This window comes from Natator depressus, chromosome 8 (genome assembly GCF_965152275.1).
Source record: "Natator depressus isolate rNatDep1 chromosome 8, rNatDep2.hap1, whole genome shotgun sequence".
Taxonomy (NCBI): Eukaryota; Metazoa; Chordata; order Testudines; family Cheloniidae; genus Natator; species Natator depressus.
Window position 1 is genome coordinate 82,257,264 of NC_134241.1, and position 24,589 is coordinate 82,281,852.

Genomic DNA, 24,589 nt, shown 5'->3' on the forward strand with positions numbered 1-24,589 from the left:
GAAGGAACTGGAGACGTGGTCAGTCTGCCCTGCCCTTTATCACCTTGGATGAAACCACGAGGCGAGGGTGCATGTGCAGACCAACGGACACTACTACTTTCAAATTCTCTGGCTCCAGAAGCATGGCATGCATGCATAAACCCTCAATAGAACCACGCATCTCAAAGAACCTCCAGTTACAGGCAAGTAACCTTCTCTTCTGCTGCAGCATGGGGTCTGGGTCACTTTCATGTTTAAATTAGTGTAAATGGTGGATTCTCTGTAACTTGAAGTCTTTAAATCATGATTTGAGGAATTCAGTAACTGAGCCAGAGGTTAGGGGTGGGTGGGTGAGGTTCTGTGACCTGCAATGTGCAGGTGGTCAGACTAGATGATCATGATGGTCCCTTCTGACCTTAACCCCCCCCCCCCCACACACACACACACACACGCGCGCGCCTTCCCACCTCTGACTGGAGGCCTTGTATTTAGCTGTGACACTTCGAGTGAGTTTCCAAGACCTGAAGAAGAGCTCTGTGTAAGCTTGAAAGCTTGTGTGTCTCACCAACAGAACATGGTCCAATAAAAATTACCACCTCACCCACCTTGTCTCTCAACAACATTTCCAAACACCATGAGATGAGATTTTCTGGCATGAGTTTATTTTCCTTCAGAACTAGCAGAAGGAAGTGAAGGAAGAACCTTCTAATGTGTTCATGAACAGTACTCATAACAAATCGTGCTGGTTCGCATTTCAGATCTGTTTACAGTTTAAACGATTCCAAAAGGTTAGTCTTTCTTGCCATCCATGAAGTATATAGAATTGTACTGTAAATTTGCAGAAATTTTTTTCACTAGTAAATTAAATCCCAGCTAGAGGAGTTCTATAAACCTACATAATCTGTTTCACCTCCCTCTCCAGTGGATTATGATTTAACACTTAAGCTTGATGAACATGGGGGCACCAAAAAAAACCTGCCTCTATTTCTAGTGAGCGGTAAGAATCTTGAGTGGATATATTGGATAATCCATTTTTTTTCCTAAAAAGGAAAAATATTTGGATTGCCTTCTCTGATAGCTATTGGGCTTACTTTCAGTGATTTCCCTAAATGATAGTTAAGGTACAGCTGTTCCCTGTGTTCATTACAGAATAACCATATCAAGAAAAGACCCAACTTGGAGCCAAGAGGAATACATAAGTTTGTCAAACTCAGTTGGAGAGAATTTTCTTATGCACTCTGATAGCACTACATTCCTTACCTTGGTTGGTGGGATCTGTTTCTCGTATCTTTCAACTGTTGAGTTGCTACTTAGGCATCATCTAGAGGCTAGCTGAAGAAAACTGTTTTTGGTTATACTTCTCTTTGCTGAGGCTTTAGAAACCTCTACAAAACCACTTAAATTCTGTGATTTAGTCTGCCCTAGAAAGGCGGAGTCAACATGCTTGTCACGTCACGGACATGTGAAGGTGTTTGTATATCAAATCTAATTCCCTGCCTAAAACCAAAATAGTGCCAGATCCCAAATGAAAGCTCTTTTCTCTAGATGGCAAAAGTGGACTCATTTTAAAATGAATCTGGGGACCACCTGATGTGACTGGCAGGTCTTACAGTTTCTATAAATATTGCATCTTACATCACACAAGTCACCTGAGCACAGTTTCCCTTAGGAGTCATTGATGGGTATATAAGTGGATTTTAAAAAGTGTTGTTTTCTGTTTATCCATGCAGTCTATTTCCTCCCAACTGGTGGAAACAAGCCAAATTTAATTTTCTGACAATTACTATCTAGATATTTCCTGCTCAAGACTTTGAACTGCATGGGGGAAAGGTACAACACTAAATTTGGACACTGAAATGTAGAAATAAGGTGATATACAAACATCATCACAGTAAATCATAAGATGAATAGATTCATTTAAATGATGGGAAAGGTGGTTGGTTGGTAAACTATGAATGGGGGCATTGCTTGTGTACAGCACAGTAGGAAAAGCCATTTAATTCTTGCAAGTCGGTACTATTTTAGCTGAAAATAGCTGCAGTCATAAAAAGAAAAAATACCAAAACAATTTTTATATCCTTTTCTGCAAAAGAAATTGCAAATTCCTTCATATTGTAATTCAGACTGTGCAATGTTTGCTTTCCCCAGAAATCAACATTTTTTGAGGTGATTAATTTTATTCTGTCTCTTCTATGTACCTTTTTGTAGTGTACATTCTAAAACAAGATGTCCTGGTTACCATGGTGACACTGACATTTTTTTTCCCCATGGCTTTCATTAAAATGGTAAATTCAAAAGAAGAGATATGTAGCACTGACTGACACTCTATATTGATGTTTCCTTCCACCTCGGGTTAAACCTTCTCTACGGGACCAACTGTAAGACTTTTTAATTAGATATTCAGCTTTCTTAGCAAAACAAACACTTCCATAGTTGCCCAAATGTAACTGGTTGGTTGCAATTAATTCAGTGGCTTAATCATTTAATTAGAAACATTTCTAATTACATTTCTTGTCTAATGCTGTTTATAATTAGACTGATTCTATGATTTAAATACACAAGCAATAAATATCAAGACATTTCAGCTGTGACCTCTTCAGAATCTAAAAATCCCTGTACAAATTTAGTAGAGGGCCACATTGTCTCACCCTTTTTTTTTTCTTTTTGTTTGTTTATAATCTAATTAGTTCACTTCCCTGCCCAAGAACCAAGCAATATAGAATTAAGCATAATTTTTATAAAATTTTTACAAAACTAATCATTGCCAGGTCAAATAAAGGCCAAAACAAAGACAAGACAGGGAACAGATGTGAATGAAATTTACGGTGAGTGTAATATGTCATGTAAATAAATATTAGTAGTACTGACAACCAAGCTCTCACCAGAATCTGAACATAATTTAGTCCCCTGCAAACACTTAGGCCTTTGTATAGTCGCATGCATGAGTGCTTACAGGATTGGAGTCTTAATTTAGTAATAGTTAATGGTTCATCTCTGTTTACAGTGTTCTGGTTAGAAATGAAGAATGCTTTGATGCCAAAACTACCATTTTTCTGGGACTTTTGAGGAAGTGTCAGGAACCCTAGCTAAGATAAATAATAGATCAGTGCAATTTTTCAGAGCGAATAACTAATAAAGCTTGTCTTTGAAAACGATGTATTAGACTGTCAGATTTCACTGAGATTTGTGAATGGGATTTTTTTTCCCAGCTTGCACTGTTTGATCATCTTTCCTGCACTAGAAATAATATATCACATTTCAAATTGTATCACACCTACTACTTATTGAGAGGCTGCATGCAAAATGTTCAATTGTAAATGACTGATTTCACTAGGAATCCTACCGCACATCTGTCCTTCAAACAAAGTTGTATTTGGTCCCAGAAAATGTTCCACATCACAACACTGCCATTACTATGTCAGAGTGAAAAGTATACAGAATGGCAGAATTAAATACTTTTTTAAAAAACACTTCTTTGGGAACAAAATGAAAACCTTTCCACAAATACAAGTGTGACCATAACCACCTGGCCTTTTTAGTGTTCCCACAGTCCTGGATGGCAGGCTTCTCTGCAGGAACAGTAAGATTTTTTAGACTGGAGCATGAGGGGAAAAGGGACCGCACCGGAGGAAACCCTGGTAGGAGAGGAGGCAGAGTCACAGGAACATACCCCAGATCAGGCCCTACAGCTGGCTAGTGGGCCTCCTGGGCCTGTTTTCTGAGGATCTGTTCAGGGATGGGCCCAGGGAACAGCCTGGGGAGGGAGTGGCACAGGAGCTGGAACAGATCAGCAGCTGGGTAAGCAGCAGCCAACATCTTTATTATAATTATGGGGAAAATGGTAGCATAAATGGGAGGGATTTCTGGGTTATGGCCAATAAAATAGTTATGGAGGATATTTGGAATGGGATGGCTTCAGACAGTTGACGGTGGAAGTCATGCCGTTTCCCTGGTCCTCTTCCTTCCGTGGGACCACCATGTAGCCAAGGTGGCTTCCACATGGGGGAAAAAATTAAACATGAAACTAAGTTTCCACTTAAAAAAGAAAATAAGAATTACAGGTTTAGCAAGCTTGATTGCATATTTCTGCATATATTGCTCGGTTTGTAGCTATGCCACGCTGGCAGACTGATACAGTTACACCGTTATTAGCGTTAGAGCCTTGTCCCAGACAGCATAGATTATAAACCCCCGTGGCTGTGTTAAGTGAAAAAAGTCCCTTCGGGATGTCTGTACTTGGTCTACTGACCCAGTCCGTCCACAGCATGCTGTCTGAGCTGGAGAGAAGGAAGCAGGGGGAATCGGTTCTGCTGTTAGCAAGCCTCCACATTCTGATTCAGTATCCTGTTAATGTTCATCTGAATTTTCCTCCCCTCATGGCAGGTAGTGCTTGAGACTTTTTCATGCATGAGAATCAGTGAGATTTCTGGGCAGGATAAACTTCCAATGGTTGCTCTGTAGTTTAACTGCCCTCTCAACTCCTTGCTATGTTGTTCAGCCAGCAGGTGATGAAAAGATCTCCATTGTATAGATAGAGGGAATTGCAGCACTAGCCTGGAACATTTGCTCCCTCTTCCACTCGGGGACCTCCCGCAGGCTTTCCTGGCCTGAAATAATATTGAAACCAATACTGGGAACAGGCCCCCTGGTCTAAATAGCCTAACCACCCCCCAATCAGTTCCTGGTATATTTAATTAAATCTGAAATTCCTTATTATGTCTTTGGTCTGGGTACGTGACTACAAGGAGCTTCTGAAGATGCCAGTGTGTAAAGTATCAAACAGTGTGGAATAAAAGTATCAAACTATGGTATGACGGGATTTTTTTCTCTTTCTGTGGACCAAAAATAATTTTAAAAGTTGAAGGCCCTGTTGGATCAAGGCAATCATCCAGGACTCTTGAGGAGAGGACCCTCAACCAGCATGGAAAAAGGAAAAGGCTCAGATGACCTGTTGCTTGAGATAGGGCAGAGGTCAGAACAATGAACACCTGGAGGAGCAGCAGTGAGGGAGAATAGTGATGCAGTTCTTGATCATGCCCAGAGGGAGCAGTGTGAGTGGCTGCCCATCCTGATAGCTAGCAGGCTATAGCTCCTGCACCATCATTGATGCCTATGGACTCTCCTTCACTTTACCACATCCTGCACCCTGTGCAGCCATTGGTCAATCCTAAGATGGGGTTGGCTATGACCCACTCTATGAACTGGAATGGGCAGATGTTCCCCATTTACTCTATCTCTGTACAATGTGTAAAGCTGCAAGTAATGAGAATGGATACACATATAACATCCAGTTCTTCTTTGAGTGATTGCTCATGTCTATTCCACAATTGGTGTGTGTTCGCCACGTGCACCGGTGCCAGAAGTTTTTCCCCTAGCAGTACGCATGGGGGGGAGCGCCCCCCACGACCCGTGGAGTGGCGCCTGCCTGGCGCAGTATAAGGGGAGCTGCGTGCTCCCCCGACCCTCAGTCCCTTCTTGCCACCAGTGAAGGTGCATCGGAACTACTCTGCTCCAGCTTTGCTGTAGCTCATCCCCAGAACTGTTCGTTCGTTCAGTGTTAGTACCTGTAATTAGTTAGCTGTTTAGTCAGTCAGTGATTCGGGGCCAGGGCATGCCCCACGCCCCGGGGTTTAAGTTGTGCAGCTCTTGTAGGTGTTCTATGCCAAGAAGTGACCCACACGCAGACTGTTTGCGCTGTTTGGGAGAAACCTATATCAGCGAAAGGTACAAGATTGGCAAGTTGTTTAAGCCTCGGACCAAAAGAGAAAGGGACATTAGGCTCCGGGCCATCCTGATGAAGTCGGCGCTGACCCCAACTCCAGCACACCGCTCCAAACCGGTACCCGGCACCGTGGCATTGGTATGTGGTGACCCTCCGGTGCCATCATCCAGTCGGCACTGCTCCCCGTCCACAGGGCATGCCAAAAGGGCCAGGAAGATTCCCTCTTTGCAGTGGCACCGAGAGAAGTCTGGGACAGAGGCTAGGCCCATGTAGGGCAGTCCTCGATCCCCACCGGGGCCCAGGCCTCCGACTCACGTTGAGCGGAGTAGCCCTGCCCCTTCGGAACAGGCCTCTCCGGATGTTCAGATGCCATCCACACCTGAAGCCCTCCAGGTGGCCCAGGACGTTACGTCCATGCCGGTGCCCGGAGCACCGCCGATGTCAGCTCCATGCTCCAGAGGCAAGCCGCCACTGGGATCTCCACAGTCGCCTCCAGCCCGGTACCGGTCTTGGTCGAGGGAACACTCTCAACGCCATTCACCGCCCACCACCCAGCAGAGTCCATGTGGATCGCCCTCGATGCCGACCAGACTGTCTGGCTGGGTTCTGGCCGCCTGGGACTCTCGGCACCACTTGTCCTCAAGGAGCGAATATCGACAGGACCGCAGCAGGCATCGCCAACAGGCCTTGTCTCAGAGGGGGTACTGCAGTTGGTCATGGCACAATCATCGACGCCGTTCCCGCTCAGACTCCTGCTCCAAGTCTCCGCCAAGACATCGCAGTCCTGGGCGTCGATCGCCGGCATCTCGCTGTCGTGGGTCTGCCCGTCGAGGCCATTCGTGGAGCAGCTGTTACCGTTGGTACTGGTCCTCCACGTTGAAATCACGGTCCCGTGGCTGACATAGATCCCGGCACTGCCACTCCTCCCGGTCCAGAAACAGCAGCAGATCTTACGCTAGCCCGGCCTCCATTTGTTGCTGTCTTTTGATGGGCCAGACCAGCCAACCCGAATAGCCGGCCCCGCCAGTGCCACAGCAGGTGCAGTGACACCGAGCGTCGTGGCCGGCCTAATGGTACCAGTGGGCACCGTAGCCTCCAGCACAGTCCTGGGTGGGAGCTCGCTTGGTGGCTGGAGCTTCGGAAGCAATGTTGGCCTCCCTCTCCAGACCCCGGAGAAAAGAGTCAGTGGGATGTACGTCCTCTGCACCGTGCCCGGAGTCTGACCAGGTGGTGGACCCTCCGGTGCCAGCCAATACCCAGAGCACTTCACTGGCCTCCTCGCCCTCCCTGCAGGCAGCCTCGGATGCTGCGGAGATGGCCGCACGATCCATGAGATGGGCATCATGGCTCCTGCTCTCTGGGCTGGCCAGCGAGGCGCAGTCATCCATGCAGAATCTCCCATTTGACGGGAAAGCTCTGTTTGTGGCGGAAACAGATACAAGGCTGCATGGCATGAAAGACTCCCACACGACCCTCCAGACTCTGGGCCTGTATGTCCCAGCTCTGGCAAAACCTAAGTTCATGCCACAGCAGACTCCCGCCCAGGCCGCCCTCCCGAAGTATTAGGCCGCCCATAAGAAGCAGCAGGACTATAAGAGAGCCCCTCAGAGGCAGTCTAGGCCTGCCTCCCAGCCTAGGTCCTCCAAGGGCAAGCAGGCGGGGAAAAGGCACTTTTGACGGGACGCTTGGGGCACCCCGCCAGTCCTGATCCGGGATCCACCCCCAATAAAGCTCCCCTTCGCCAACCGGTTGTGTGCTTTCCTCCCGGAATGGTTGTGGCTAAACTCGAACCAATGGGTCCTCAACCATCTCCCAAGGTTATACTCTCCAGTTTACTTCCTCCCTGCCCAACCACCCCCCCGTCCCTGTCCCTCTTGGGGGACCCTTCACACAAAACTCTAGCAGGAGGTGGGGCGGCTCCTAGGACTAAGAGCGATAGAGGCAGTGCCCGAAGAGTTCATGGGCAAGGGGTATTATTCCCCATTATTTCCTTATCTGGAAAGCCAAAGGGGGCTCAGGCCCATCCTGGACCTGCAAGATCTGAACCAGTACATGGTGAAACTCAAGTTCCGCATGGTTTCCCTGGCCTCCATCATCCCCTCCCTGGATCCCAGGGACTGGTACGCTGCCCTCGATCTACAGGACACGTACTTCCACATCCACATATTCAAGGGGCACAGGCGCTTCCTCCGTTTCGTGGTGGGACAGAATCACTACCAATCCATGGTTCTCCCATTTGGTCTGTCCACTGCCCCCAGGGTGTTTACAAAATGCATGTCGGTGGTAGCTGCCTACCTCAGACGGCGGGGGGGGGGGTCCAGATATTTCCCTATCTGGACGATTGGCTTGTCAAGGGCACCTCCCGATTGCAGATGAGGGATCACATGGCGCTCCTCCTGTCCACATGCACCGCCTTGGGCCTGTTGGTAAACAACACCAAGTCCATGTTAGTCCCGGCCCAACGCGTAGAGTTTATCGGGGCACTCCTGGACACAGCGTCGGCAAGGGTCTCTCTCCCGCCAGACAGATTTGAGACCCTGAAAGGTCTCATCAACTCGGTCACAAGGTTCCTGGTGACAACAGCCAGGGTTTGCCTGCAGGTCTTGGGTCACATATCGGTGTGCACATACGTGGTCCATCATGCCAGACTCAGGATGAGGCCCTTCCAGCTCTGGTTGGCCTCAAAGTTCTCCCAGGCCACGGACAGGATGGACAAGGTCCTCATCGTGCCGAACTCTGTGATCACCTCCCTACGGTGGTTGTCCACCCCAAACAACATGCTCCAAGGGGTCCCATTCAGGGACAGGACCCCGTCGTTGGAGCTGGTGTCTGATGCGTTGGACCTGGGTTGGGGAGCCCATGTGGGAAACTTTCAGACCCAAGGCCTGTGGTCGGCTCAAGACCTGACCCTACACATAAACGTCAAGGAGCGGTGCGGCTGGTGTGTATGGCCTTCCGCTTGCACCTGGAGGGCAAGGTAGTCAGGGTCCTCACAGACAACACGGCCTCGATGTTCTATATCAACAGGCAAGGCAGGACCCGATCCTCTGCCCTCTGCCACGAAGCCCTCAGGCTGTGGGACTTCTGTATAGCCCACGACATCCACCTGAAGGCCTTCCACCTACCGGGCGCCCAGAACAAGAGGACGGATCACTTGAGCAGGGACTTTTCCTCGCAACATGAGTGGTCCCTCCACCCAGAAGTGGCCCACCGGCTCTTCCGAAGGTGGGGAACTCCCCAGGTGGACCTATTTGCGACTTGGCAGAACCAGCGATGCCCCCGGTTCTGCTCTGGTGGGGCCTGGGGTGGGGAGCTATCTCTGATGCTTTTATCCTGTCCTGGTCAGGCCGGCTTCTCTACGCCTTTCCCCTGTGCCCTCTAATCAGCAGGGTCCTGGAGAAGATAAAGACGGATAAGGCCCGGGTCCTCCTGATTGCCCTGCCATGGCCCAGGCAACATTGGTACGGGACCCTCATGGGCCTGGCAATAGCTTGGCCATTGCCGCTCCGCCCGGACCTGCTCTCTCAGGACTAAGGCCACCTCCTCCATCCCAACCTAGTGGCTCTTCACCTCACGGCGTGGCTGCTCAGTGGTTAGGTGGAAAGGAAAGGACGTGCTCAGAACAGGTTCAGCACATCCTCCTCGAAAGTAGACGGCCCTCCACTTGCTGTGCTTATTTGGCGAAGTGGTCCCGGTTTTCTAGGTGGGTGGCGGACCAGGGTGTCTCCCCTGTGGCCGCCCCGATCCATCTTATCCTTGATTACCTCCTCCACCTGAGGGCCAGGGCCTGGTGCCCTCATTAGCCAAGGTGCACCTGACAGCCATATCAGCCTTCCATCTGCCAGTGCAAGGGCACACGGTATTTTCCCATGCTATGACTGGCCAGTTCCTTAAGGGTTTGGACTGTCTTTTTCCGTATTCTAGACCCCCGGTCCTGCAGTGGGACCTAAACCTGATGTTAGCTCGTCTCATGGGGCCCCCATTTGAACCACTGGGCACGTGCTCCTGGTCTCACCTCTCATGGAAGGCGGACTTCCTGGTTGCAATCACTTCGGCAAGGCAAGTATCGGAGCTCAGGGCCCTGACCTCCGAGCTGCTGTACATGGTCTTCCATAAGGACAAGGTCCAGCTCCACCCACACCCCACATTTCTCCCAAAAGTGGTCTCCGCCTACCACATGGGTCAGGACATTTTTCTACTGGTCCTCTGCCCCAAGTGTCACGCGTCCAGTGAGGAGCACAGTCTCCACACGCTCGATGTGCTGCAGGCTCTGGCTTTATACCTCGAGTGGACCAAGCTGTTCAGAAAGTCCTCCCAACTGTTCGTCACCTCGGCTGAGCGCGCGAGGGGCAGCCGATTTCCACTCAGCGGCTTTCCAATTGGATCACTTCATGCATCCAGTCCTGTTATGAGCTGGCAGGTGTTTCCCCGCCACCCATTGTGAGGGCACGCTCGACTCGGGTGCAGGCCTCGTCGGCTGCCTTCATAGCCCACGTCCCCATCCAGGACATCTGTAGGGCCTCCACGTGGTCTTCGGTTCACACGTTCACCTCACACTGTGCAATTGTCCCCCAAACCAGGGATGACGCCGGATTCGGCAGGGCTGTCCTTCATCCTTGGAACTTGTGAACTCCTACCCACTTCCAACAGATATAGCTTGGAAACACCTATTGTGGAATACACATGAGCAATCACTCAAAGAAGAAAAGACAGTTACCTTTTCCGTAACTGGTGTTCTTCAAGATGTGTTGCTCATGTCTATTCCACACCCCACCCTTTTTCCCCTGTCGGAATTGTCTGGCAAGAAGGAACTCAGGGTGGGGGGAACATGCAGCTCCCCTCATACCGCGCCAGGCAGGCGCCACTCCAGGGGTCGTGGGGGGCGCTCCCCCTCTACAGGTACTGGTAGGGGGGAAAACTTCCGGCACCGGTGCACGTGCGAGTACACACACCTATTCTGGAATAGACATGAGCAAAACATCTCAAAGAACACCAGTTACGGAAAAGGTAACTGTTTTTTAGCAATAAGACTCTACAGCTGAGACTTTAGGTAATGGCACAATTCTGCAAGTTTGCACTTTCACTTACTTGTGTACAGGGAGCTGGGATGCCTGCAATGGCTTTCAGAATACTTTTGGTTATGTTAATAAATTGGTTTGCTTGAAAAAAGATAGTCATGAAGTTGTCCAAAGCTTTTAATAAAATATCAAACTCTTACCACATAAAAGCAACAGCAAATAAACTCATCTGTCTCTTACAGCCGCACAGGGCACATTTCCTCCTGTGTCACCCTGCACTGAAAGGATATGGGAACACAAGGACTCCCTTGTATTTCCCTTGCTTGCCTGGACCAGTCTCAGTAATGACAAAGCTCTTTCAGGTTGCCTATACTAGATCTGCAAACCAATGGTGTCCGGCCTAATCCATGTGAAAATTCTTACCCTTATCCTCAGATGATGTGGAGAGTGCAGCATGCCACAATAATACAGATGGCATTGGACACAGTGGCATCCAGTTTTGTAGATAGTCCCATCTTGCCTTCAAATGCGCACACTACCACATCCTGTAACTGCTAAGCGGCTTCTATCAGGTCAGCTGTGTAGCCAGACTATAGTTTCATGAGCTATGGCTGTAAAGGGTAAGCATGGGCACAGACCCTCACCCCCAATGATAACCATGTTATTTGGAGGGAATATGGTTCCTGCTTGTCCAAACAGGAACCACCAGAGCTCAGCATGCTGCTATCATGCAACTTGCTGGTACATGCCTGCACTGGTGTTTATGAATCTCCCTTTTTGATTGACTAAGGCCTGCAGAATGTATGCATAACCACCTTTGCAGTTTTCACTTTCCTGTGCCCTTCGTGGCAGTACCATGAATGCCATTGCTGGCCCAGCACAGTTTGGGGGAAGCCAATTATCTCAAAGCCAGCTATTATTTCTGGCACCTTGTTTATGTCCACCACCCACTGGTAAACCATAGCATCAATTGCTGCTATCACAGCACCATTTGTGTGTCTGGGAGCATGCTCTTCATACGGCTCCATGAAGTTGGCCTTCTTCTGGAGTGCTGGGCCCGCTGCTGTTCATCCCAAGTTTGCATGATGATGTGATCCCACAATGGTACTAGCTATCTAGCACTAGTCTACATATGATTGCAGCATGCAACAGGTATATCTCCACTCTGCCATGAGTGAACTCCCTTCCAAGACCTGCCCCTGCCTTCTGAGGGTCAGACACTGCTGGTGAAATGCTATCCACTGTCCATCTGTATATAGTGGTCACAAGCAGGAACAGCTCATCCACCTGTGCTCAAGCTATGGCTTGGCATGGGCTGGAATGGCCAGCAGCAGGGAGCATGCCAAGCTGGGTGTGCCACAGCCAAATGCATTAGTGGGCTAAGAACGCTTCTGCGTAGGGGCCTGGGAAGGATGGGCAAGTTCTCCCACAATATACTGCAAACCACTTTCCAGAAGAGCCCAGGTTAGTGAAGTACTAAGAACCCTGGGATATGTTCAAAGCAATCCTACTGCCAAACCAGTCTAACAGCAATACCAGTGTGCACACAGCTAGATGAGTCTGACTTGGATGCAGCTGTGCAATACCAATCCCACATGTGAGCATCCACAAGCACAGTTTTGCATGCAAAGGGGCCCAGCCAATTGTACACTGCAGCATATACATACCTTATGTCTGAACAGCACATAGAACAATGAGGTCCAGTGGATAGGGCACTGGATTGGAAGTGACAAGTCAAAGGCTCTAATTCCTGTCTCTGCTATGGACCAGCTATGTAACCTTGGATAAGTAATTTCAGGGTAAGTGAAACAAACAGGGATGGGGAGGACAAGGTAACAATAATACAAGCATGTGTTTGTGTATGTTAGCTATGCACACAATATAACTTACTGCCAGTGGAACCATTTTTATGAGAGTGTTCTGTAGGTACAACAAAAGAGCAGAGACTCTTCCAGAGGCACTTGAAGAGGACAACGTAGTGAGTGGATTTATGATTCTTTGGTAGGAGTTACCATATGTAAGGGTCAGTACAGGGGAGAATTCCAGAAGTGAATGAATTGGCCATGAGGGCAAGGAATGTTAGAGTAGCAAAAATACAATCAACAGCACAATAGGTAATCAGTAATGTAAGTCTGCACTAGATCTGAGTAGTTGAATCCATGTGCCCACATACCACTTCATTACAGGACTGGGGCTTTATTCAGTTTCCCCTGTGTCCTACTCAGCACCAGGAAGAGGAAAACCATTGTTAAAAATAGTAAAGTATGACTGCAAGCCACAAAAGTCAGCAGGTTGACTCAGGAGACTGAGATGACTTAACTAATTTTTGGGAAAAAAAAAAAATCTAGATTAAGTTGGCAATGTCCCTCTCAGCAAAAGCTTTGTTTAACTTTCAACCTCATAGATTTCTTCTAGTGCCAAGGCCTACAAATAACTTACCTGATTATGATGTAAATGGTATCAACTGCTACAATTAAGATTACATAAAGGTTTCCATTCCAATCTTACTCAGAACCTTCCTCAACTGTCACCCATCACTCTGAAATTTTCCAGACCCCAATGGGTGTGTTACTTTTTTGGAAGTTTAAACCAAAGTTCAAGAATGAGGAGAGTGAAACTCAAAATAGCTAAAAGTAAAATAACAATTACAATACACTAGTTTCAAATATTTTAAACTGTTACACTGATATTTTAGTTTTGTAATGTACAATCCAAGCTCCAGCTATATTGTAATCTTAAATGACAATATGTATACTATGGTGAGCTAAACAGAATGTCTGACTGCCTTCAGCTTTGAGTACTGCTTTTGTGGTTTGAGTCACCAAAAGATCTAGATGAAATCATTTCCTTGTAATTCACTGCATTCCAGACATTATTCTCTAGTCACCTGATTCTGAAACCTTTACTCTTGCCATTTGTGCAATTGATTTAAATGGGAATAGTCTCATGAGTAAGAATTTCAGACTTGGGACCTCATGTATTTATGAAATGGAGCAAAGTTGTTCTGTGCTGAATTATAACAGACATTCTAAATGTTTCTGAAAAAAATATATTCAGTCCTTTCTCTTAGTCTTAGAAAGGAGCAAAACATTTTTATTACTATCTTTTAGATTGCTAACATACATTAAACTTGCAGGAGTAAATATGGAATGAAAGTGATGACTTACTGCATATATTTTAGTATAGCAACTTATTTTTGCATAAAAGCACTTTAATAGAGACCCACATTAAAGATTTATGTTAAGCAAAAGAGCCACTAAATGCATTTATATAATTTATTTTTAAATTAAAAAGTTACCCCTATAAAACAAAACATCTGGATGGAGAATTACAGATGAGGAAATATCCTTTATCAGACTCACTCCTCCCATTCATGGCACACAAGGGAGATTTCAGGGATAGCTGGCAGTCATAGTAGCTCCTGGAAGCACAAGTAAGGAAAATGTTCATGCAGTCCAGGGGCAACAGCAAGCATGGCTGGGCAGCAAAGCAGAGGACATGAAACTAAGATAAGATGGGAGGTGAGAATTTGGCTCTTAATAGCACAGGCATTTGTTAAACAAAAATACGTTCCCTTTCAGCTTTAATTTTTGAATAGGCTTCCCTGTGATTTTTGGTGTGTTCAGTCAAAAGGAAATGCAGTTTTCTATTAATCATTTTCTTTTCTCAGTGTCTGTTTTCTGTGGTTTCAGCTTTTCTAAAGCACACCGTTCTGGCACTTATTTAAGTCTAACAGCTTTTACAAAATCTTTACACCTTCCCATACAATAAAAAAAGTTATGTCTGCAAAGGATTGTATCTATCATAAAGGTTACTGAGTCTTATCTAATCTCTAAACATCATTTATAGAGCCTCAGTGACCTCATGTGCGAGGGTGTTCCATTGTTGAATTGCTGTTACAATAAGGACATTTCTCTCTTATCTCAAGTAAACTCTCCCTGCTTTAGTCTGAAGTCATTCTTTCCTGTAAACTCTTCAATGAACTGTTTTTCTTCCCAATAATGTCAACCTGTTACATAATTGTTTCATTACATTGTAAAATACATACAAAAGCAAATATTCTTCCAAGAGGAATTTTTTCCCTCCAAAAAATTAACTGCTTAAATATTAAGTAGGCAGATATTCCCTAAAGTTGGCTGTGGTGTGGTATTTTGAAAAAATCAACTTTTTGGCATTTGATTTTACATTTTGGCACTAATTTTGAAAGTAAGCCACTGAGTTATTAAATTGAGCTGTTGCCCTGCCAATACATTGCATAACATTTTGTTACTAATTATTGTGAAAGGGCAGGACTCTAAAGCACCAAAGCATTCTAGAAAGTGATATCTGAATTCTCATGGCAACTTTCTAGTTGCTTCCTGGATACTGTTGGGTCTAAATATGAGAGTTGGCAGGAAATGGGAAGATTGTTGAGGTTTTGCCTTAACCAGAGAAAGGGCTGAAGATCTGTCTTCTGCTCAACAAACCCCAGTGAGGGAAACTGGAGATTGCTGATCCCAAACTCAGACCCCCATTGAAGTAAATTTAATACGAAGGGATATTGGCTCCATAAATACTGCGACATCAAGTTAATGGAGATACTGTAAGTGCTGTTCAGAAGGATTGTTTGTCTTCAGAGTACATCTAATTAGCATCAATATTAAATCTGTAGTTGGGGAGGAACTCTGAACAGAAAATTTGGCATGACCTCCATAGAAAGTTGGAAAAGGAAAGGTCCATAGCTGTTGGGAATAATAGTTGGGGATTGGCAGTTAGCTCTTGCTGGCTAAGAGCTTTTCTTAGGAAAAGGGGAGTCTTCTTAGGAAGAACCAGAGTTATCTAGATCAATGGTTCCCAAACTTGTTCCGCCGCTTATGCAGGGAAGGCCACTGGCGGGCCGGGCCGGGCCGCTTTGTTTACCTGCTGCGTCCGCAGGTTCAACCGATCGCGGCTCCCAGTGGCCACAGTTCGCTGCTCCAGGCCAATGGGAGCTGCTGAAAGCAGCGCAGGGAGGCAGGGACTTAACCAGCTGGCAGCAGCAAGTGGTGTGGGGCTAGGAATTACTCTCTTTAGAGCCCAGCAGCTATCAGCTCTGGCCCTCTTACCTGCCCAATGATACAGATTTACTCTCCTTTAAACCCCTCTTTTTTACTTGACCTCTGTACAAAAACATAAGACTCTTTCAATTTTAAAAACAGGTATTTTGTTTGGAGAGGTGGTTTGGGCAGTATGTATCACAGGAACCCCATGTGTGCCTGATCTCTAATTTGCACCATAAACTCTACGCCAGGCCCTGAACTGACATACTAATTTTCAAGTTGCTATAATTACTTATCTGGATTTTAGATGTTTGAAAATTTGGCTTTAAGTGGAAATCCTGTAGCATCCTTAACTATGGAGTTGCTACTGCATAATCATCCACACACTTGTTAATCCCTAGGTTGGATTTCTGCACTATAAGCAACCTGGGATTAACCATGAAGGCTAACTAGAAGCTTCTGGTAGTGCAGAGGACACTTTCACAGAAAGGTGGGCTGATATTAGTAATATACTACACTTATCTGTATTCTTTACAGGCTAAATTTAAGGTTCTGCTAACCCTTTATAAATCCCTAAATATTTGAAAAGTAATTAATTGCAACTATGGAAGAGGAAGAGATCAATAAAAGATATATCAGATCTGCCTAAAGACAGACAGCATCCTGGAGTGAAAACAGAACAGCTATAGTCAGATAGCTGATTGAAAAGGTCTTGGAAAAAAGATAGGCAGTATCAGTTTGGATAAAACATGAAGGAAGGGGCCAGTGCCTGTGACAGGTCAGGCTGTGTAAACTCTGTTCCTGGTGTGCAGCGATAAAGTTAACCTTCTTGTCCTAGAAAAGGCCACAAATAAAGACGATATTGTTATGCTGGGAACATGTTTAATGGTTGCCATCAAGTGAATCTTTCATCTACAATCACAAATCTGGTTAAAGCAAAGCACCCGTCTTCCAGGCTCCACAGAAGGAGCAATTAAGCTTTTTTATCGTGACATAGTTGGAAATAAAAGCTGCCACTGCCCAAAGCAATGGGCCATATGGCAATGTTTGAGCAGAAGCTAACCTCTGTGGGATGATGTGTTACCTGATTGCAAACGCAGAAGCTAGGGGAGCACAAGCTAAGTGCGTGTAAAGAAAGCCAGCAGACAGCAACAGAAACATGTGACATGAACATGATCACGTGAAATAGCAGAGACACAAAATTCCTTGAGCAGAGAACTGACTGGCTTGGGGATTGGCTCAGCAAGGAAACTGCCTTACTCATTACTACAACATCCAGGGAAACAGAACTCTCTGCACACCCTTTATAAATCAACAGGATTGTGCCAGAAAATACACCTGACTCACCTCATCCATTTCTCTTCCTAATGGACACAAACTTGCAAGACCCCAAAAGTTGCTCATGTGCTTAAGCCAAAGGGGCATGGGCAACCGTCTAAAAGCCCAGAAGCCAGAGCTGCCTGCCTGGGGAACAGATGGAACCGCTTTCTAGGGCCAGGCCTTGCCACTCCATTGTCTGCATGCTCCGGAGAGAGGCGGGTTTTCGGTGGGGGCAGGGAACGCACCCGCTCTGCCCCATCCCTCGCACCTCCATCATCCGCACCTCGCAGGGCCCAAGTCAGGCCCCCGCCCGGCGCTTGACTCACACGCCCTCTGGCCCGGCGCCCGTCGCGTCCCCGTGGGCAGGGCCGGCTCGCGGCCAGCCGGAGACCGTCCCCCTCACGCCACTCGGGAGAGCAGTCACTCGGCGGCGCGTCCCGCTCCGCGGGGCAGCGCCGAGCCTCACCCCGCGAGCGTGGGCGGCGGCTGGCCGCCTCTCCCAGCTACCAGCAGGCGGAGCTGCAGGGAGCGGGTCCCCGCTGCAGCGGGGGGAGGGGAAGGAAGCGGAAGGAGCCGCCGCGCTGAGGGGGGGAGCAGGCGCTGTGTGGAGCCGCCGCCGCTGCCCCCGCCGCTGCCTGGTGCGCGGCACGGAGAGAACGAGCAGGGGAAGCGGCTCCTCTGCCGGCGGGCTCCGTGCGCGCGAGATAGCGGGAGCCAGGTGAGGCCTCGACACAAGGGAAAGGGGGGACCCGGATGATGCCGAATTCGGCGCCCGCGAGGGGGGGCAGACGGAGGGGCAAATTCCCACGTGACCAGCGCGTGGGGGAGGAGGCTCGCGCGCCCATTCGAATCTCGGTAGCTTGGGTCCGGAGCAGCAGGGCAACTCTTGCGCGTGCGCCTCGGCTCCGCCTCCCCCTCCCGTCGCTTGCGTGTACATGTGCGTGTGCGCGCGCCGGGTGCCAGAGCGAGGCGTTTGCTGCGGGACCGGGACACGTGCGCGGCGCCAGCGCCATGTTGATTCCCAGCGCAGCTGTGGGGGAGGGGACAGTATGAGACAAGGAGGAGGGAAAGGGAGTGAGTTCTCGCGAGGCTGTGTGGTTCCCGTGGGAGCTGGCCGGCAGCAGGATGGCGGCGCGGCGCTGGGCTTGCTGGGTAATGGTAACTGGGGTCTGGGGGGCGGGGACCGTGGGACCAGCCTCCTCGCACCCTCCTTGCCTCAGGGCACACGGCGGGCGGGGTTGAGCACCCCAGGGAATCGGACCAGCGCACGCTGGGCCCGTGCGGTAACCGTTGCTGCTCCACAGGAGGCGCCGACCCGATCTCTTTTGCTGACCCCCTGTGGCTCTCTGGCACTTTCTGTTCCCCTTTCCAGCGCTCCCTGCTGTCTCCCTCAAGTGCCCCCCCCCCCCGTTATCGGCCCCTGCTGTCTGCCCCAAAGCGTCCCCTGCTGTCTGCCTGCCCCATAGCGACCTTATATTTTCCCATACAGCCCTGCCTCTTCCCAGCACCTCCCATTGTCCTCAGGCAAACCAGACTTCCTGCACTCTGACCATGCCCTATCCTGTAGCGCTTTGGGCCATCCTCTGGGCAGCACGCTTAAGCACCCGAAACACATCTCTTATAGCTACAAAGTGCCTAGCACACTGTGGTCACTACTGGAAATCAGAACAAATAATAATGCTGTTTCCCTGTGTAGACCTGGCTCCCAGCACTGCTTTATCTGTCCTTCCTGGTGATGACCCCACTTAGTCCTTTATTCCTGCTATTTTATACCTTGCTCCTTGCATGTTTCTGCTGTGATGCCTCTGAGGGTGCCCTGTAGCACCCTCACCACTTCTGTTTTACAGGCATGCCAATATCATGGTTGTGATGGGTGAGGTAGAAAAGTCTAAACAGAATGGGTAGTGATGACAGGTACTCCAGACATGACCTCCCAAGACTGTACTGCAGTGTGATGCAGCACCCGAAACACACTTTCTCTTATAACGGTTCCTTGCACACTGTGGCCACTATTGGAAATTAAAGAAAATAATAATATTCTGTAGTACCAAAGCATTCCACCTTTGCAGTACTCCCTGCTTTTCTAACCTTGGTCCCTCACAGGGTTTTGCATATCGTCCTACTGCTGCCTGGTAGCATCCCTGTTACATTTCACTTCTGGCTACTCAAGGCGCCCTGACAGTTCTCCTATGCTAAAATTGCAACATCCCTTGTTGTTACAGTTCTAGACTGCTACATAGCTCTGAAATTTCTACACATGTGACCCTCAATTCTTTAAGTCTGGACTTCTGGAGCATATTATCAGTTATTGAGAAATGTGGTATATTAATTTTATGATGGGACTACCCATTCACTAAGATCTGTGTTGCTATTACCAGGTTCACTGTACCTTGTAACTTAGTCCAGGTAAAAGGACTCAAATTTCCAGAGGTGGAACTCTGGCGTATGATCTAGCTCCAATTAAATACTAAGTTGGCAAACCTTGAGAACACGCTTTTTGTGTTTTTCTAGTTGTAATGTTAGATTAATCTTATTAACTGTGATTCACTTTTTGAAGTTTTTGCTTGTGATGTGTTTTAAGACTTGTTATACAAGAATTGATGCCCAAAAATTAGTTTGTAGATTTGTAGCTTATGATTAAAAAGTTTTTCTTGAAAGTAACTATATGTTTAAGTTGAATACAGTAAAATTGGTATTCTGTTTTACATAAAAATATCTGGGCATTTTTAAGGTACTTTGTTTAAGGTTAATAGAAGCAGTAACTATTCAAAAAATTGATGATATAGCTCTAGGAGTGAAAAAATAGAGAGGAGTTCGCAGATTTTATAAAGTAGAAGAGTACATGCTAAGATGTTCAATATTTTCGCAAGGCACAGGATAGAGAACCTGGATATTGGGGTCTTCTTGGCTCTGCTGCAGATGTCCGGTGAAATCTGGACCCTGTTGAAGTAAATGGCAAAACTCCTCTAGCTGATGTCAGTGAAGTCAGGATTCTACCCTGTCAGTATGACTTTGAGCAGGTTATTTAGAGTCTGATCCAACTCCAGTTGAAAGCTTTTCATTCATTTTGTTGCTCTCAAGACTGTATAAAATAAGTAGTTTTAAGAGGAAATGTCTTAGAGCCCAAGATTGGGCCCAAACTTGCAGCCTTGCACAATAAATTATTTATTTTCATTCTGTTGAATGGTGCAACTATGTGTGGATAAGTAGTAGCAGACTGGACCTTAAATAGGAATATCTTTTTTAATATGATCCTCCAGGTATATTGCTATTTTAAGTTGATGTGGTAGTAATTTAGTACAATACTGTAATTTTCACCATTCTGAGTTCTCTGTGTGATTAAAAACTAAAGTGATTATTCCTTTGTCTCTGTAATTATAAAATGTTTATTTCTTTAAGTAATTAACTATTTCAAATAGCATAATTATTAAGGGAAAAAATTAAGCATAATCATATTTTCTCTGTGAATATATTTAACATTTGCAGAATCTGAAAAATTTACCAGACACTTACCTAGAACACCAAATGTACTACAGAGTTAAGTAATAAAGAAGAGTTGGGTCTTTGTCAGCGAGGCCCAGGGACGAGTCTCTAATTAGATTCCATTCCACTTTTTCTGCCACCCTACCTGCTGAACAATGGGAAGGTGCTTTGATTTCTGCCAGGATTCCTTCCTACTCTGCTCAGGGGTTCTGTTTTGTATGAGCTTCTGGCTAGAAAGAGTCTAATAAATTTGAAGCTTCACCATCCTGTTTTTACCTGGAAGGATGAAGGAGCTTTCTCTCTTATTCCTCTCCCAGAATCTTCTGGCTGCTGAGTTGGGGGATTCTTCATTATTCTACCCATTCCCTAGAGCTGTCTGGCATCTGCAAGGATGGAAAGGCTCTGTTACTCTATCCTTCCACCAGCATTCTGTCGAGTAGATGGGAGAGGGCATCTTTCCCTTCTATATTCCGCACAGTACTCAGTCGGCTGGGTTGAGGTCTCTGCTTCTTCCACAGCCTCCACTTTTGTGGCATTTAATTGGTTTACTTTTTGTTCAAATTTGGCAGGTTATCTTTACAATTATAAGGGCTATAATTTGTTTTAAAGACTTCTATTCTGTAGAAATTAATGCGGTAGCTCCCCTCATTTGGTAGGGAAAGCTCACTCATCTGGGATGAGTAGTTTTTTTCAAGTTGGCAGCATTTGCTTTAGCACCAATCTTGCATTGTGCTTATGACAGCTTGCTTATAAATCAAGTTTTACAGGTAGTTTTATATAACTAGAGTCTTAAAAACACTATAGACATGGCTTCTCTTTTCAAATGTCGCTTTCACAGTAGAGCAGACTTCATAAAAGAGAACTGTTAAGATCAGATTCACTAAAATATATCCCTAGCCTTCTGTAACATCCAGGCCCTGGTAGCCCAGGTATGCTAAGTCTTTTGCACTGCTATGTTTTTATTTGCATAAAAACATTTGTGTTCTGTTTGAAAAACTTTTTTAAAATTAATTTTGAAATATCTGTATTAGAAGTAGGACTAAACTTGAAGTAACAGGTTTTCTTTCTACTGTATAATATACTTTCTAGACTAAAATGGTGATTTTAAACAAATCAGTACAGTTAAGAACTCAATAATTCTTGCTTCTACACCTTTTCTCTCCAAAATCACTCTTGTCTGTGTTTTGTGCAACCTTGTTCAAGCTGTTCTGGTACTGAAGTCAAACATGTTTTTTAAGGGTACCTCCAAGATTTTAATGGAGAATGAAGGACAGCCTGTCATGTTTGTATGTGCTTCTAGATTGAGTAGAGGTTTGAAGTACAGCAAAATATAACTTACGTTGCATATTTTGGCATCTGTAATCAAAGTAAAGGTGAGGGCAAAACATGGCCTGTTGACAAAAGTATGCTTCAGTCTATTACTGTCTAATCATAATTAGTCTGTTAGGATTGTTTGCATTTGACCAGTGACAGTAGTTACCCTATTTTATATTCTTGCTTGCTTTGGCTTAACGCTGTGTCGTCATTTTGTTGTTTGTAACTGGTGGCAAATTAGTCATTAATCAGTAAAGAAAAAAATGGAAAATTACTTGATTTTTACATTGATTCAAATGCTGAGAACATAAATCCTTTAGTGCTTTTGTATTTGTTTCCTTTCGTTGATATGAGGTTTCTTTTTATATCTTCAACCAAATCGTGGGCTATAACTGAAAGGAATTATAGATGTTTCTTAAATTAAAACTTTATTGCCTCAATAAAAACATGAATTTGATCTTAAAACTGATGGGAACCTGATTTCTAAAAAATAGTGAAGGAAGCCTTTCCCCTTATATTAAAACAGAATTTGAATGATGTAGAAGAATTCATCTTTTCAGTTGTTCATTTTAAGAATGTTCCAATTTTGTCAGGAGTTGTCCAACTTTCATATTTTGTACCATACTTTAATACAGATATTGCCTTCTCCTGTTCTCTGTGTCACAAGCTACCTTCCTTCCTATTTTCAATATTTTATAATATTCCTATGGCAGCTATAATTATTGCTTATACTGGAAAATAATATTGGGAAAGGTGTTTGTCCTTTTAGTTGTCCTTAATAAGGTAAAATGACAGGTTTGTATCATGTGACAAGTGGGTTCTCCCTCATTCATTAGCAAATATTTTACAGACCATGTCTGGTCCACTAGAATCTCTGTAGTAGAACAATATTAAGACAATATTTTGAATGATAAAGAGATGATCCAATTTTGATGTATTAAGACAGAATCAAAATATTAACTTGAAGTGAGTGGCAATACTTTTTTGTAATAAATATATATTCTCATCAAAACTAAGAAGAGTCAGTCTTCAGTATTTATGAATACAACAGGAAAATTAAAATTCAGACTAAATGAGAAGCAGCTTGCGGGTGGGGGGAGGAAGGAGTTGTTTTTCAGATGCCTACATTTGGCATGTATATTCCAGAATGAATCTGTACTTATTTTTACTCTGCATTTGTAGGACTCATTATTTTTACCAATACTGAAAATCAGTTGCCTGCAGAATTTTACTGCTTTGTTTAATTTGCAGTACTAACGGCTGTTTGTTTTTGGTTTTGTTTTATTTTATTTATGTTTGCAGATTTTCATTGTACATAAAAAGCCAGAGTTAAAACAGCGGTCAGTTTAACTGACCAGAATTTTGGTATTTGATCATGTTGACAGCCGTCAGCAAGCTGTCTAAATTGGCACAACTTAAATTAATTTTTTTTCTGAACTCTGTTTTGCACCAGTGCAGATCTGTGGATAGCTCCTCTCTCTCTAGATTTCAGGCAGGAAAGAAACCAATCAGAAGCTCTCATTGTTCATCCCTCTTTGGTCTGCAACTTTCCCCCTTTTTATCTGGTCTTCTTGCCTTACCAGAGGAGTAGCAGAAAATATATCTCCTATCATTTGGCAAGTGTGTTTTTTTTTTTATGGTTTTATATTTTTCAGTATACTCATGGTTTACTGTTTTGGTTTTCTGAAAACACTAGTTTTTTACTTTGAGGAGTAAAAGAAAAGGCTTCAGGCTCATTGCTTCTTGTGGCTCTGCTCAGGCCACAATAGTGGGATCATTCATTCCTACTTGTGGATGTGAAATTGAGAGGACTCTGGACTCCCTGGATTCAGAAGTTCATTATTATTTTGCAGCCCCCACAGCACCATCCAGTCTTAATTAGAAACACAGGAGCAGCACTAACATAAACACAAAATCACCCACAGATTAACTTTCCTGTTAAAATGCATTGTTTGATCATTCACTTCTTTATTTAACATAGAAAATGCTATCCTGGGAGAATGGTGAAGTATCTGTTATTTTTATCTCATACATTAGTCAGAGTTGGTTTTTCTTTAATATATAGTAGGGCTTGATGAATGTAAGACCAACTCCAGTAATTCTTAAGTCAAATGATACCTCACAAGCCAGCCCTCTAAAAAAAGTATGTTGGTTCTAGTGCATCTGTATCCAAATACTTGAATTTTCTGGGCTCCTGCCACTATTTATAGGGCAGTCATTCATTGATTATTCTGCTGTCTGTTCCAAGTTGGTCTGATGCATGATGTTGTTGAGTGCAGTCACTTTGCTCAGTACAATACAAAATATAAAACAATGTCTTTGCCTCAGGGAGATTGCAGTCTTTGGAGCAGTGTGCAGCATGCTGTTGGCATATAACACAATAATTATATGCAATGCAAGAATGGACTAGGAGACCAAGAGAGTAGTGCTAATTTTAGGTGGGGGAAATGGTTTTGTTCTAAGTGGTATGTTGACAGAATTTGTTGACATTGATTCAATATTTGTCAACCTTCTGGAAGAAGCAGATTTTCAGGGAGGATTTGAATGAATAAAGAGCAGGTGACTGGCACATTAAGATGCACATTTCATGCACATTTCATTCCATACATTGAAGGAGGTATGAAGATGAATAGGAAAAGAGAGGGTAACAAGAAAAACTTCATTAGTGATGTGAAAGGAGTGAGGGAGATGGAGTAAGAAATCAGAAAATGATGTAGGCAGGGGCCAAATTATTT

General features: G+C 45.4%; 1 protein-coding gene across 6 annotated transcripts in view; it reads left to right on the forward strand.

The window, feature by feature from the left end:
* Window positions 1-17,622: 17,622 nt before the first annotated feature.
* ZZZ3 (zinc finger ZZ-type containing 3) overlaps window positions 17,623-24,589 on the forward strand; it is a 106,427-nt gene continuing 99,460 nt past the window's right edge. For 5 of the 6 annotated variants that reach the window (XM_074961488.1, XM_074961490.1, XM_074961493.1 and 2 more), the window contains exon 1: window positions 17,623-17,775. The gene's annotated coding sequence lies outside the window, so the exon portion shown is untranslated. Of the gene's footprint in view, window positions 17,776-18,075; window positions 18,210-24,589 lie in introns of those variants that run through there. The other variant, XM_074961489.1, reaches the window with a different exon arrangement.